This window comes from Crinia signifera, chromosome 4, assembly GCF_055691185.1.
Source record: "Crinia signifera chromosome 4, ASM5569118v1, whole genome shotgun sequence".
In the NCBI taxonomy this organism is placed as follows: Eukaryota; Metazoa; Chordata; class Amphibia; order Anura; family Myobatrachidae; genus Crinia; species Crinia signifera.
This window is the reverse complement of record NC_139220.1, coordinates 57,423,645-57,440,255: the sequence shown is the minus strand read 5'-3', so window position 1 is coordinate 57,440,255 and position 16,611 is coordinate 57,423,645. Positions and strand designations below refer to the sequence as shown.

Here is a 16,611-nt window from a genome sequence, read left to right as displayed (position 1 = left end):
AATGGGCCCCTTAGTCCTCAGGGGCCCCGATGCAATACACCTGCTGCACCAATGGTAGTTCCGCCTCTGTGTCTAGGTGCTGCCTGTCGACCCAACGGTATCTACCTAATGACTGTCGACCTAAGTCTGGTCGACAATACGATCCACACCCAACAAATTATAGTATTTCAGAAAATCAATACAATAAATGCAATAGTTCAGCTTCACTTATAAAGCCCACATACAGTAGGAGACCTGTATGTTCAAGTGCTTTGGGGAGAATGAAATAGTCTATTTTGAGTGTCATTAACATTTATGTATTAACGCTGGATGAAATTCTTTAACTGCTAATCATCAATGATTTTACCATTGATGGCTGGAAATAGCACATCTGCACATGGCAGTAGCCATGGAGGACAGGCATTTGCACCATTGGATTCCTCATTGACCTCTGAATCAATGCCTTCAGCAAGAGATTGCATCCGTTGATAACTGATGGGCCACCCTTTTAATGGGTGTGGATCATTAGGTCACCAGCATGTTGGTCGACAGTCATTAGGTTGACACCATTAGGTCAACATGGGTTAGGTCGATGGGGTCCTTAGGGCCACAGGGTCATTAGGTCAACATGGGGGTAGGTCGACAGTCAAAAGGTCGACATGGGTTTAAAAAAAAAAAAAATTGGTCCTGAATGTCGACATGGACACTGAAACGTAGCACCACTGAGCTCGCCATGTTTGGGCATTGTTTTATTCTCCTGCCACTCCCATGCCAGCTCAAAAAAAATGGAAAAACCCCATGTCAACCTTTTGACTGCCGACCTAACCCATGTCGACCTAGACTCATATCGAAATTCCTGCGTGTCGACCAAATAACTGTCGACCAACATGCTGGTGCCCTAATGACCGTATCCCCTTTTATTTGCTGCATGATACAGGGGTGTAGAATACAAAGAAAGGGGTATGTCAAAGGCTGTCACCAGGGACATCGAATGTAAGACACAAAGGCCAGTATTCACTGGTGCTGATCGCGATATGCAGCGAATCCGGTTTAGGATTCGCTGCACATACGCAGGGTTTCGAGGGCTGGCGCACTCGCTGCCAGCCCTCCTTGTCACCCTATTCAACACTGCTGGGGCTCGCTGCCCCTGCCGGCGAGTTTTAACCCGCCGCATGGAGCCGTGGGACGATGGCAGGCAGGGAGTTGGAAGCCTCCCCGCCTGTGCCCAAATGTGTGTGTGTGTGTGTGTGTGTGGGGGGGGGGGGGGGAGTGCTCCCGAGGACACAGGCAGCACAAGCTGCCCCCCTTTGGGAGAGCTGGCAGGGGCGCTGTGGAGGGAGCCGCTGCACTGGTACCGCTAGTGCATATGTAATGAGCGGGACCAGTGTGAAGTGAATATCTAATGAGCGGCTCCCCGCCCCCTGCCGGTGAATGTGTAAAAATTTTTTATTAAAAATTAAATATATATTCATGTGCTCCAAGCACATGAATAAAAATAGCATGCCCATTCACATAATAAAATTATTGATATTTTTACGCCAAAAAACTTTATTTTAAAAGAACACATTCCAGTTCACCTTAAAAAGATGTTGAATGCAAAACGGTGAATCATGACGAAAATCATGCTGAAAGCAGTTCTCCATCCTAGCATTGAATACATTCTCGGCGAATCCCTGTAAAAACCCCATTGAAATACACCAGCAAATTGCAGCGAGCATGAAAGGGAGAACTGGCCGGCATTCACTGTTCGCTTTCGGCGAACAGTTCACATTGAATAGGGTGAATAAGATTTTCAGTGAAAAAGATTCACCACAAGGGGCGGTATTCAATGAGCCTGATTCGCCATGTTTTTATGGCGAATTTGTGCTGTTTGGCGAATTTCTGACTAAAACGGTGAATCAACCTATTCAATGACCACATGGCGAATACATTTCAAGGTTTTTTTCACCATGATTCACCGAGTAGCAATCGCTATCTTTTTATGGTGAAGTGGAATGTGAACTTTTAAAATAAAGTGTTTTGTTTTTTACATTTGGTGTAAAAAAATCAGTAATTTTATTCTGAGGAGGGGCATGCTATTTTTATTCATGTGCTGTAAGCACATGAATATATATTTAATTTAATTTTTTTTTTTTTTTTTTTTACACAGCAGCCAGCAGGGGGCGCCGGAGCCGAGCAGCTCATTACATATTCATATATTCACTGCACCCGATCGTTACGATCGGGTATAGTGAATATACGGTCCCCTGCTGGCACCCCCAAGGGGCAGCCTGTGCTGCCAGGCACCCGGGGAGCCCACCTACCCCCCACAAAGTTCTGGGGCAGGCAGAGAGACTTCCATCTCTCTGCCTGCCACCGTCCTCAGGCTCCCTGCGGCAATCGCCGCAGGAGCTCATATTCGCCAGTCAGGGGCAGCGAGCCCCTGACACGTTGAATACCGGAGCCCGCCGGCTTCGGAACGTGGCGAATGTGCAGCGAATCCTAAAAAGGATTCGCTGCACCTCGCAGGTATTCTCATTGAATACCGCCCAAGGAGTGAAAACAGCCCGATTCGCCAGAAAAAAAACGGTGAATCGGGAGCATTGAATGCTGCCCAAAATATTCACACATGTGGTGTATAAGTAACCTGTGTTTGCTTTTAATGTATACAATGGAACCAAAGTGTATTCCAGCCATTGCCTCCTTTCCTGGTGTTTCTGGAATGTATGGTTTTGGGAATAATTTGGATAATGGATATTTGGATAAGGGATACTCAATCTGTATATATATATATATATATATATATATATATATATATATATTCATATTCCGTGGGTAGTTCAGCACTGCTGCTGAAGAATATACAAGTCCGTGGTGCCTTCCCTGTATAAGATACTACTTCGGGACCTTACTGAGCCGGGTAAGGACTCAGTTTCAATGTTAAAAAAATTTAACATTGAAGCCTATGGACACGATGGACCCGATTTCTCCATAGGCTTCAATGTTAAAATAATTTAACATCGAAGCCTATGGAGAAATCGGGTACATCGCGTTGTGTGCATTTTGGTATGCACCCGACGCGACCGACACGATTTTTTCCGACACGACCACCACGATATAAATCGTGGTGGCCGTGCTAGGAAACAAGTACCCTACTTTTCATTTCATTACATTGAATTCTCACTAAACTTCAACCATCCTATAACCTCCCTGACACTCACCACTCTGTACACATTGCCTCTTCTATTATTCACCCTCCTCTTCTAAACACTCATGAGGTCTTTAATTACTTCTCTACTTGTACTTTCACATCCACATCTCACCACAAATATAAAAAAACCACAAACATCCACCAATATCTATCTCTCCTTTCTAATCTTATAAACTGGTGACATATCACCAAACCCTGTCACATGGTGGTTTCCACTTCACCCACACCTCCAGGCCAGGTAACTGCAAAGGAGGTGGGGTAGATATATTACTATCACAATCCTTCAATTACTCAGTTCTACCACCAGTTCCTTCACTCCCATTAACATCATTTGAAGTTCACTCTGTTAGGATGTTTTCACCTTTCTCTCTGCGTGTTGCTGCTATCTATCGCCCACCTGGGCTTCCCAAATCTCAATTTCTGGAAGATTTATCTGCCTGTCTCCCCAACTTCTTATCCTCTGACATCTCCACCATCATCCTGGGTGACTTCAATATTGCTATTGACAGTCCACAATCTCTGCAGGCTTCCAAACTCCTCTCTCGGCCTCTCCCAGTGGTCCGACTGCTCTACTCATGAGGAAGGCCACTGCCTTGACCTTGTTTTCACCAGGCTGTGCTCAGTCTTTGATTTTACTAACACTCCCTTCCCTCTCTCTGATCACAATCTCATTAACCTCTTGCTCTCCTCCATTACCCCAAGCTCACCGACACAGAAATCATGCATGCCTACTCTAACCCATAGAAATACTAATACTATTAATTTTCCACATTTCTGCAACAACAGCTCTCTCTAATTCCTACACGTACCTCTCCCGACTCTGCTGTATCCCGCCTGTACCAGACTCTTGATACAGCCCCTTGATGAAGTCGCTCCAGCTACCCATTACTCCCCCCCCCCCCCCTTTGCAGGCTTAGATGCCAGCTGTGGCACACCAAAATAACAAGACAACTACGAACTCAGTCACTTAATGTAGAACGCATATGGCGTAAATATCGTAATCTGACTGATTTCCTCATATATACAGTAAGTCTATCTACCACACCTACTGCAATGCTTTGGACACTGCCAAACAAATGTACTTCCAATCTCTCATCTCTTCGCATGCCACCAACCCTAACAGACTTTTTAACACCTTTAAGTCTCTTCTGTACCCTCCCTCTCCTCCCCCACCAGCTACAAGAACACAAGAACTTGCATCCTACTTTAAGGACAAGATTGATAACATCCAAGATGAAATGGTATGCTCTTCCACAACCTCTAACCCTCTTTCTTCCCCACCTGAACCCTCTGGCACTTTCTCTTAATTTGAGCTCACAAATGAAAAGGAAGTTTCCACACTCTTCTTATCCTCCTACTCTGCTACCTCTCCTCTTGATCCAATACCTGCACAAGTCATTAAAACTCTGTCTGCTGTACTTTACCCAGCCTTAACTAAAATCTGCAATCTCTCTCTTGCTACTGGTACTTTTCCTTCTTTGCTCAAACAAGCGGTGATTACTCCCATTCTGAAAAAAACAAACACAATTCTGACCCTAACTCTCTCTCTAACTATCGTCCTATCTCTCAACTCCCATGCCTCTCCAAGCTACTGGAGAGACTTGACTACTCTCGCCTCACAAATTTTCTTAACTCTCACACCCTATTAGACCCGCTTCAGTCAGGCTTTCCTTCCCAACACTCCACTGAGATAGCACTGACTAAAGTGGTGAATGATCTTGTAACTGCCAAGTCTAAAGGTTATTACTCACTACTTATTCTTCTAGATCTTTCTGCTGCGTTTGACACTGTTGATTATACTCTTCTCATACAAACACTGCACTCTCTAGGTATTATTAATGATACAACCCTTTCCTGGATTACATATTGCCTATCTGATCGCTCTTTCAGTGTTTGCTTCTCTGACTCTACATCTGCTTCACTACCTCTGTCAGTTGGAGTTTCGCAAGGCTCATTCTTGGAAAGCTAATCAGCTCCTTCGGACTTCAGTATCATTTGTGTGCGGCTGATACTCACATATATCTATTAACCCCAGAGTTGTCATCAGTGGTTTTAGACAGAGTCTCTGAATGCCTCTCTGCCATCTCATCTTGGATGTCTTCTCACCCCCAATAACTTAATATTTCCAAAATGGAATTACCTATATTCCCACCAGCTAAGAACAGTTACCATCCTGATATCTCCATCACTGTTGACAACTTGATAACCTACCCTACCCCACAAGCTTGTAGCCTAGGGGTCATCCTCGACTCTGAACTGTCCTTTGTGTCCCACATTCAATCTGTCACCAAATCATGTTACATGCATCTAAAAAACATATCCAAAAAATGACCCTATCTCACACAAGACACTACTAAATCTCTTATCCATGCACTCATTATATCCCGCATTGATTATTGCAATAGTCTTCTCTGGTCTTCCCAAGAAGAGACTCTCTCCACTGCAATCCATTCTAAATTCTGCTGCCAGGCTGATCTTCCTAGCAAGACGCTCGTCGTCTGCTGATCCGCTCTGCCATTAATTACCTGTATTTTAATTTGTTTTGCTTCTGCTAGCATATAAAGCTAATATTCATACTGCACCAGCTTATATCTCTTTACTTATCTCAAAATATCTCCCATCTCGACCACTCCCCTCTGCACAAGATCTGCGTCTTTCTTCTGAACGGATCACTAGCTCCCATTCACTATTACAGGACTTTCATCAGGCTGCTCCTACCCTATGGAATGCCCTTCCACGCACAATTAGACTGCACTAGCTTCCAAACTTTCAAGCATTCCCCAAAAACTCACCTCTTCAGGCAAGCCTATAATATTTAAGTTCCATACGCATAACCCTCTGAGGCACTTATGTATTATATAGCTTCCCTTTTGGACCTACAAGCTATGCTATTACTCATGCCTGTCCTTGTGTTTCCCTCCTATGTCCCTATAGATTGTAAGCTTGCAGCAGGGCCCTCCTACCTCCAAGTCTGTATGTTGTTACCCAGTTTGTTTTATCTCTGTTTACAATTGTAAAGCGCAACAGAATCTGCTGAACTATATAAGAAACTGTAAATAAATATTAAATATATCTATATATATCTATAGGGGTCCAGGCGTCTGTGCACACTCCTGTCAAGGAAGTGGGTGCTAAAACCATATAAATGGTATATAATATGGACAATTAGAGGCAAGCACACCAGTTGAAAGTGAATGCAAAAAAGAGTCTTTATCAAGGTGAAGGCATATATCCATCTTGCAGTACAGGCATGATACAGAAATTGTTACCAATGCAGGAGATCATCATCCACATTTCAGCAAGAAAATACAGGAGACTGCAGGGATGCCATATTCAAGCTCTACAGCTGTTTCGGTGGACGTACCACCGTCATCACGTCATGCTAATTTCATCTCTCTGGATATATGCCTTCACCTTGATAAAGACTTCACATGTAATCCGCGTCCCCTCGCCACACTATCTAATATCAACTCCACGCCGACGTGGATAGTGGGGGTATGAAAAGGTCGGAGGACATGTACCGCCGCCACTCGCCACGCTTCGGGTTGGCGTTGGTAAAGGGGGTGGCGTTAACAATGGGGGTGCATTTAACATAGTAATCCATAGTAATATTTTATTGTACAGTGCGGGTCTTTGGACCTGAAAATCGGGTCCCATCGCATACCTTAATTAGTGGTATGCGATGTGATGGGCGCCGTGATAACACACAAGTACCAAACCAGCATTTTTTAATATGCACATTAAAATGTAAGTGCAATATATGAAATAAAATCACGCCATTCTTTTGAGGCAGTATTGCGCTATGTTCTTCTTTTTTGAGTTTTTCAGATCTTTGGACTCCATCTCACATTTTTTATACCAAAGACTTTTTGGACATTATAATTATTTGTTGTCAAAATGTTTTTGCCAGTGGGTGACATGATATCTTTTGTTGAACTGAATAATGCCCCCTCTAATGCCTCTGCTTAATGCCCCTATAGTGCAGACTCACCCCTGTTGTTCCGGGCTGGCCTCCTCTGCTGCTGCGAGTATGGGAATGGAGAGCAGCGCCGCAGGCTTCCCTCACCCCTTTGGCAGCTCTCTGTCATTTCCAATATGGCGCACAGACTCAAGAGCCAATCAGAGCTCTCGGCCTGGCCGCCAATCACTGCGGTTGCCAGGCCCACAAGCTCAAATTGGCTCAGGAGGCACATTGCATTTGAAATGGCCTGCCGGAGGGGTGGGTGGAAGCCAGGGGCGGATCCAGGATAAAATGACAGGGGGGGCACCATGATAAAAAAGGGTTTGGGTGGGGGAGGGGCGGTGTTAGTGGTGCCAGTGTACATGCTAAGAGAGCGGCAGGAGAGGGTGGGAATGGAATTAAAAATAGGCCCTGGCATTTAAAGTACGCAGGCCCACCATGGCGACAAAGGTGAAGGATGTAGTTGTGCGCACGCCAAAGGCGCACTCCGGAAAAGGGTGTGTGGCCACTCAACAGGGGGCGTGTCAACACCATATACAACTTCTACACATTATGCAACAAAATACTAGACCCCATTATACTTGCCCCTTACACATGATGCCAAATGGATTGAGCCAAAATTCAAATAATGCCACGTGGATTGTGTCAAAATTCACATAATGCCACATGGATTGAGCCAAAATTTACATAATAACACACACGGATTGAGCCAAAATTCACATAATGCCAAATGGATTGTGTCAAAATTCACATAATGCCACACGGATTGAGCCAAAATTCACATAGTGCCACATGGATTGAGCCAAAATTCACATAATGCCACACGGATTGATACAAAATTCACATAATGCCACACGGATTGGGAAAAAATTCACATAATGCCACACGGATTGAGCCATAATTCCCATAAAGCCACATGGATTGAGCCAAAATTCACATAATGCCACACAGATTACGGCAAAATTCACAATACACTTCATAAACAGGGACATTGTCCACCAAAGGCGCGCATTAAACATTTACACCATAATGTCCATTACACGTTAAGTTACACGCCATTATGTCCATTATGTGTTATGCCAAACACCATGATGCCTATTAAAAATGATGCTACATAAGTGCTGCTTCTTTACATGCTCATTGCCAAGGGTTCCATGCTCATTGCCAGAGGTTCCATGCTCGTTGCCATGTGGGATTACATGCTCATTGCCAAGGGGGAATACATGCTCGTGGTAAATGGGGGACAGCCGCCGCCAGGCAGAAGTGATAGCCACTGACAGTGGCAGAGCCTGGCTGTATTCAGAGCACTGCAGGTCCCGGATATTTGAAATAATACCCCTTTCACACCAGAAAATGTATTCCCAGGTTGGCCCCATTTACACCAGCCTAGTCCCTGCATTTTCTGGTGTGAGGGGGAGAGAAAACCACCCCTCCCCCTTTTAACCAGTTATCTCATTTAACCGGCTATATCTTCGGAACCAACTGACCCATTTACATGAGACAAGTATCATATTGAAGAACTTTTGAGTGGGCTTTGAATGATTTTGGTCCAGTGAAACTGGAACGTTTGGTTCCAGAGTAATCTGCCCTCAAAGAACATGAACAGCCATGAAATTACATTTTTTCCAAAATAAAAAAATCGGTTTACACGCAATATCTCTGGAACCGATTGACCGATTTGAACCAGCCTGGTATCATATTGAAGGCCCAGCGATTTGGAATTGAATGAAATCAACCACAAGCTTCTGTGATGCCAGGGGGGGAACTGGCAGCCATCGGAACCGGGTGGGGGTCGGAATTGACGGGTCCCATATTATCCTATGGGGAAAAAACGTTACAGGTTTGCCAGGCGATATCTCCGGTTCCCGGGGGGCAAGACACAGGGCTGGGCTCGTTGGAAAGCCCTGGTCCTCAGCTACAAAATAAATGACAGGGGGGCACGTGCCCGGGTGCCCCCCCCCCCCCCTGAATCCGCCACTGGTGGAAGCCCGCGGCACAGCGCTACACTCTCATACTCCTCTCATGGGATGCAGAGGGATACGGTCTAAGGTCATAAGCTTCAAAATGATGCTAATTTCATCTCTCTGACTTAATTAAAACTCAAGTTACAAGCAAACAAAAAGACCCCTGCCGCAGTAAATTTGCTTATTTTGTTAATTTTTAATGCCTCCCCCTCCAAAAATACCCAACCTATGTTGAAATTTGGTGTAAATTAGTTTCTCGTCAGACCTAAGAAGAACAGGAAATTTAATTAAAATCGTTGATGGTCATGAAAATGGCTGTGTTCATTTAATGTGGAATGACCCTTCCATTTCCTCCCTCCATCTGATCCTTCAATGCTCACATGGATAGCCAAGCACTCTGATATCATTTTTTTGACCCTTCCTATCTTGTGCATGTCTACAATCTTCCACAGTGCAAAGAAAGAATACTTAAACAAGCATTTTTCAGCTTTTACATAAAAAAAGGTAGTTGTGTAGTTTCACGGCGGCCAGCTACGCTACGTTTTCAGCGTAGCCGGCGCAATGAAACTACAGGAGGCAGCACTGGGAGCAGGGTGGTGGGTGTTGTGGTTTATACTTACCCTCCTCCTGGCTGCAATCACCGATCACTCCCCGGCGGCAGCGACAGTCACTCCCCGGTGGCAGCGTTTAGTCCCCCTCCTCCTGCATTTGCGGCGGGCGCTGTACGTAGTACCGATGGTGGCACATCACATGGTTTCCCTGCTCCACCAGCGGCACTACGCTAATTGCATACAGCATCCGCCGCGAATGCCAGAGGAGGGGACGTATCTACGTCGGCTCGCTTCGCTCGCCACACTTTATGAAATCAACTCCACGCCGACATGGATAATGGGGGAATGACGTGGACAGTGGGGATATTAAGCATTGTGGATTTTCAGGACTCTACGTAATTTACGTAGCCAGCATAGTGCTGTATTGGTATTCTCAATACACTACTACGTAAACTACGTAACTGCCGCCGTGAAACTACACAAGTACCAAAAAGTATAAATTGTATTAGCAAACGTATAAATTGTAAAACAAGCAACTCTGTTACACTTTAGCGGTTTGAGTAGATTTGCAAGCCACTGTATGTGCACTGTGATGTTCAGCAGGATCTACTTTTATTTAAATTGATCCCTAGTATTTTTAACATAAAATAAATGGGTATTCTTTTAAATGGTATAACACGTTATAAATAAAATCTCCGGCTGCATACTTATGACTTGTTTTGCACACAGAGAACGATCATGTGCATCTGGCTGATTATGAATCATTTGCAAAAGACCAGTAAAAAGTAATTAGATCTTTAGACAGACACTTATTCAAAATGTTTAACATGCAATCTGACATTAAACACAGTGTTCCATTTCATAACACCCTCTTAGTGGGTTTGAATTTTATAAGAAATGGATAGTTACTGTATACACAGCTACCTAGGCTGTTATCTTACAAAGCCGTCTTATAAAATAGCATGAGTCATTAAATATGGCATAGATTGTTTAATTTTAGTCAAGACTAAATGCAGATGGAAACATATAGGGGCTGACTTCTGTTTCCTCAGAAAAAATATCTACATTTGTACTGTGTAGTAGCATAAAAAAAACCCTATGCAATTTGGGTTCAGTAAAGATGTTGCAAACTGATGCAGATCTACACAGAGACTCAGAAATTCCTGTCTATAAACGTATCATTTGTGGGTGCTTGAGAGATGATGATAATGATGACAGTAACCACTAAAAGTAATCCATACTTGTCTACTTTTGAAAACTAGTTTCAGGGAAATTATAGTTGGTAGTAGAATTTTGCACAGCGCCAGAGGGCGTGTCTCGTTCCATATATGGAGAGATTGTGAAAAGAGATTGTGAATGTGGCACCTAGAAGCGTAGGTGTGCACTGCTATATCTGAAAGGATCTTTTAAAATGACCTACAGTATAGCCAAATGTAGATGAGCCCCAAAGCAGTTAGTAAGAGCTACTATACTATATTATGAGTGTGTACATTATATGAAATTGTGGGCATAGTTGGCACATTTTGTTTCTTATCATTACTGAATTCAACAGTTCACAAAAAGAGTATACCTGTTATATTATAATTTTCTAGTTTCTTTTAATTCAAATATAACCTAGAACTGTAGGGAATGTATTTTTTGTTAGAATAAAACCAAACTTTAAAAAACTTTTCTGTGCATAAGACCAGGTTGGTTGAAAGTGTCAGTGATGTAAATCTGATGTTAAACCTGGGACATGTGCTACTACTAGAGAGAGGTGCCTGCATCCCAAGATGCCTCCCAGGGTATATAAATATGCTATTTGTATGTGTGTTTGATTTTAACATTTTCTTCAAAAAGTCACATGTGCATCACAGCATCAGCCCCATAATGTCTTAAATATCCTATGCCGCCATCACCTGGCGGCATAGGATAAACATGAAAAACATTAAATAATAAAACGAGAGAATGTTACATTTTTCAGTTCCAAGTGTAGCTTTAGGCACAGATGCTGCAATAATGTAAACACAATCTGAAAATGATTTTGTTTAACAAATAAAGAGAAGCACTGTGCTTATGGGAAGATACACAGGGTGAGCAATTGTCTAATTCTGCAGTTAGAAGGAATTTTGTTGTACTAACAAATAAATAAAAGCAAACAAAACTACAGTATTTTATCTTCATGGTATTGACCCATGTACAGTATTCCTGCCTTCAGTAACATGAGAGAATGCATTTCTGGCATTATTTGTTGTTGGGCAGGTGAGTTTGACTCATACTTTGGTTTTCTTATGTCCTAAGCAACATTACTTGCCTGTAAGAGTCAATGGACTGGTAAGATGTATCTTAAGGTGTATACACACTGTACAATTTTTTGACCAATTTCATTCATTTTGGCCCTTCTGAATGATATTGGCAAAAATATCTTTCAGCGTGTATGCGACTGACAATGAATGATGATGCGCATACCAGCCAGTTGTTCATCAAGGTTGCTGTGCAGGCAGCTCAATTTGGGTATCTGTTAAAAAAAAGACTATAGACTGTAGCTAGATTGTTCGTTTTTCGCCTCTCGTCAACATCTTTCGTCCTGGACACTGGATTTAAGGGAAATGGTCACCAATGTCTTTCAGTGTACACTATTTTGACCAATATCATTCAGAAGGGCCAAAATTAACAAAATTAGTCAACAAAATTATGCACCTTTAAGCTGGCCATAAATTGTCTGATTTTGTGCAATTTGATGCATTGGGCAAATAAAAAAGATTTATGGAATGGGTTTCCATGGCCAAGCAGCTGCATGAAAGCCTCACATTACCAAGTACAATACCAAGCATTGGATAAAATGGTAAAAAGCACAGTAACACTGGATTGTGGAGCAGTGCAAATGTGTTCTGTGGAGTGACGAATCAGGCTTCTCGGTTTGGCAGTTAGATGGGCGTGTCTGGGTTTGGTGATGCCGGGAGAATGTTTCCTGCCTGGCTGCATTATGCCAACTGTGAAGTTTGGTTGAGGAGGTATTGTTTAGCAGATAAAAGTGGGACCAACTTTAATCCAAAGCTTATGCAGCTATTTTATATATCTACACACACATACACACACACATAGGCGTGCGCACAGGGGGTGCCGAGGGTGCACAGGCACCTCCTAATGACCGGCACCCCCACACAATTGCAGCACCTCTTAATGAACGGCAGCGGCAGTGCCCCCTTCCCCGGCCGGCTAGCAGTACCTGCGCTGGGCTCCTTAAGCAGTCAGACCCAGCACGAGTCGCGTTTTCAAAAGGGGGCGTGGCCACGGGGGTCCGTGATTAGGCTGGGCCCCCTGCCTTTTCCTGTGCCCGGGTGGACTAGTGCAGCTGCACTGCAGTGTCCCTGCCTACTGTTCTGTGTCAGGCTCACAGGCTGGCTCCTGGCTGAAGCCTGAAGGTAATGTGTGCACTGCAGAGACTGGGGAGTGTGACATTTATTGTGAGGGGGTGGGCTGTGTGTGAGAATGTAGTGAGGGAACAGGGGGCCTGATTCAGGATCACTCACTAAGCAGCAATCTTTTGCTGCCTAGTATGCGTAACACAGCCCACGAATAACTGTGAAAACTGTAATGTCCCAGCTGTATTGTTACCTGCCTGGCTGATGCGGTGACCAGTGGTGCTGCTGATGGCTGCCTAGGCACTGTACAGCTCAGTGGGTATTTGTTCCCTGTGTGATAACTGTGCTGTCTCTGCTGTATTGTTGCCTGCCTGGCTGTTGCAGCGACCAGTGGCGCCGTGGATAAGATTTTTTTTCTTGACTGCCTAGGCGCTTTGCTGCTCGGCAGGCACGTGTTCCCTGTGTGATAACTGTACCATCTCTGCCTACATTGTTACCCACCCGGGGGTCCAGTGGTGCGGCTGTTGGCTGCCTAGGCGCTGCGCAGCTCAGCGAATATATGTTCCCTGCGTCTATATCCCCCAGGGTACATCTACCGTATACATATAATACATATATTAGTCACTACGCACTGTTTAATGTGACTATGGGTCACTACATGCGAATATTGATCACTGTGCTGTGTACTGTGAATATGGGTCACTACACTCTGTGTAATGTGAATATTGGTCACTACGTGTGAATATTGGTCACTGCGCGCTGTATAATGTGAATATGGGTCACCACGCAGCCATTTTCCCAGTGGTCTTTACCGCTGCTCTGCCAGACTGATGATGAGGTGAGTAGAATTAAATGGGTGAAGGGTGTACAGTGTGTGGGGCCCCCAGCGACACTTATGTGGCATCATATGTAATAGCCATTACAATGTGTGGTATAATATGTAATGGGCATTATGGCATAATGTGCAATGGGCATCATGGTGTGAGGCGTTATGTGTAATGGGCATCACGGTGTGAGGCGTAATGGGCATCGTGGTCTGAGTCAATGTGTAAGGGGCATCATGGTGTAATGTGTAATGGGGCATCATGGTGTAATGTGTAAGGTGTAATGTGTATTGGGCGTCACAATGTGAGGTGCAACATGTAATGGGCATCACAGTGTGAGGTGCAACGTGTAACGGGCTTCACAGAGTGAGGTGTAACGGACATCACAGTGTGAGTCACAACGTGTAATGGGCATTACGGTGTGTGGCGTAATATGTAATGGGCCTTACAGTTTCTACAGTGTTTGGTATAATGTGTATTGGGCATTACGGTGTGTGGCATAACGTGTGTTGGGCATTATGGCATGTGGTATACTATGTAATCCCTATTATCCCTATTTTACAAAAAATTGTCAAGCCCTGGCATAATGTGGAATGTCCATTACTGTGTGTGGCATTATGTGGAATGGACATTACTTTGTGTGGCATTATGTGTGATGGGCATTACGGTGAGTGGCATTATGTGTAATGGACATTACTGTGTGGCATTATGTGTAATGGGCAATATGGTGAGTGGCATTATGTGTAATGGGCATTAGGGTGTGTGGCATTATGTGTAATGGCCATTACAGTGTAAATTTTTGCATCGGCGCGCAGTGTCCCTGTTTCTGTTGTGTGTGATGGGAATGATTCATTCTGAAGCCCATATACATAAATAAGTCACCAGTAGGCTTTGATGGACACGCCCAGTAGGCGTGATGAACACGCCCCTCCAATGGTGCACCCCCTAAAAAAATGGTCTGTGCACGCCTATGCACACACATATATATATATATATATATATATATATATATAATGTCCACATATGAAGCAGCACATCCGCCAATCCAAGTAAATTTTTGAAGGGTGCTCTCCCAAAGGGTCAGACAGAACCCCCACAATATCTTCCAGTAACGGTGGCACTCCAAAGTAATAGACAATGAGTCAGGTATATGATAACGTTTCGAGGCTTTATTACCTCGTCCTCAGATCTGAGGACGAGGTAATAAAGCCTCGAAACTATTACTTTGGAGTGCCACCCATATATATATATATATATATATATATATATTTTAGATATATCCTGTACACTGGTGCCCTTCCTTGGGGGCTGTCGAAATCCACTTGCAAAGAAATAACAGAGATCTGATGCTTAACTCTTTGAGTGCCAACATCTCTGTGAAAGATGCACAAAATATCTGCTAAAAATGCGCCGCTCACATTTGTTATATACATTCAAATAAAACATGTTGTGTAAAAAATTAAGGTAAACATTACAGGTCATTATGATGAATAAAAGTGTTTGCTTTTGCAATTTTCACACCTATTTTAACAAACTCATATGGCACTCAAAGAGTTAAACAAAACTTGTGTAATCAAAGTGACATATCAACATTTGGGGGACATAATTCCGCATCATCAAGAGGAAGAGAAAATATGCCCCCGAAATGTTGATATGAGGCTATATGATATGACACTTCAATAGCCATCACACTGTGGGCGGTATTCAATGAGCCTGATTCGCCATGTTTTTATGGCGAATTTGTGCTGTTTGGCGAATTTCTGACTAAAACGGTGAATCACCCTATTCAATGACCTCATGGCGAATACATTTGAAGGTTTTTTTCGCCATGATTCACCGAGTAGCAATCGCTATCTTTTTATGGAGAAGTGGAATGTGAACTTTTAAAATAAAGTGTTTTGTTTTTTACATTTGGTGTAAAAAAATCAGGAATTTTATTCTGAGGAGGGGCATGCTATTTTTATTCATGTGCTGTAAGCACATGAATATATATTTAATTTAAAAAAAATATATATATATTTTTTTTTTTTTTACACAGCAGCCAGCAGGGGGCGCCGGAGCCGAGCCGCTCATTACATATTCAGATATTCACTGCACCCGATCGTTACAATCGGGTGTAGTGAATATACCCGGGCCCCTGCTGGCACCCCCGGGGGGCAGCCTGTGCTGTCTGGCACCCGGGGAGCCCACCTGCCCACCTCCCCCCCCCCCCCCCACAAACGTTCTGGGGCAGGCAGAGAGACTTCCATCTCCCTGCCTGCCACCGTCCTCAGGCTCCCTGCGGCGTTCGCCGCAGGAGCTCATATTCGCCGGTCAGGGGCAGCGAGCCCCTGACTCGTTGAATACCGGAGCCGGCGAGGCTCCGGAACGTGGCGAATGTGCAGCGAATCCTAAAAAGGATTCGCTGCACCTCGCAGGTATTCACATTGAATACCACCCTATGCCTACTGAAGCCCCCTTTTGAGTCACAATAGTTTATACTTTGTTAGGTCGAGCTCTTGCTAGTTGTTTTTCTTTAACCCCTTCCTGACAGAGCTAGTTTTTGCGTTCCTGACAGAGCCATTTTTTTCAAATCTGACATGTCTCACTTAAGTGGGGATAACTTTTTTTTGCTTTTACTTATCCCAGTGATTTTGAGATTGTTTTTTCGTGACACATTGTACTTCAAATTAGTGGTAAATTTGGGTCGATACAGTCTGTGTTTTTTTGTGAAAAATACCAAAATGTCGTGAAAAAATGGAAAATTTAGCGATTTGCAAAATGTTAAATTTTCTGCTTGTGAGACAAATAATCATACC

The 16,611-nt window shown here is 43.8% G+C and overlaps 1 protein-coding gene across 4 annotated transcripts in view; it reads right to left on the bottom strand.

Annotated features, from left to right (window-relative positions):
- Positions 1 to 16,611, bottom strand: part of JADE2 (jade family PHD finger 2) — a 353,383-nt gene that overhangs the window by 56,132 nt on the left and 280,640 nt on the right. The gene's annotated exons all lie outside the window — the stretch shown is intronic.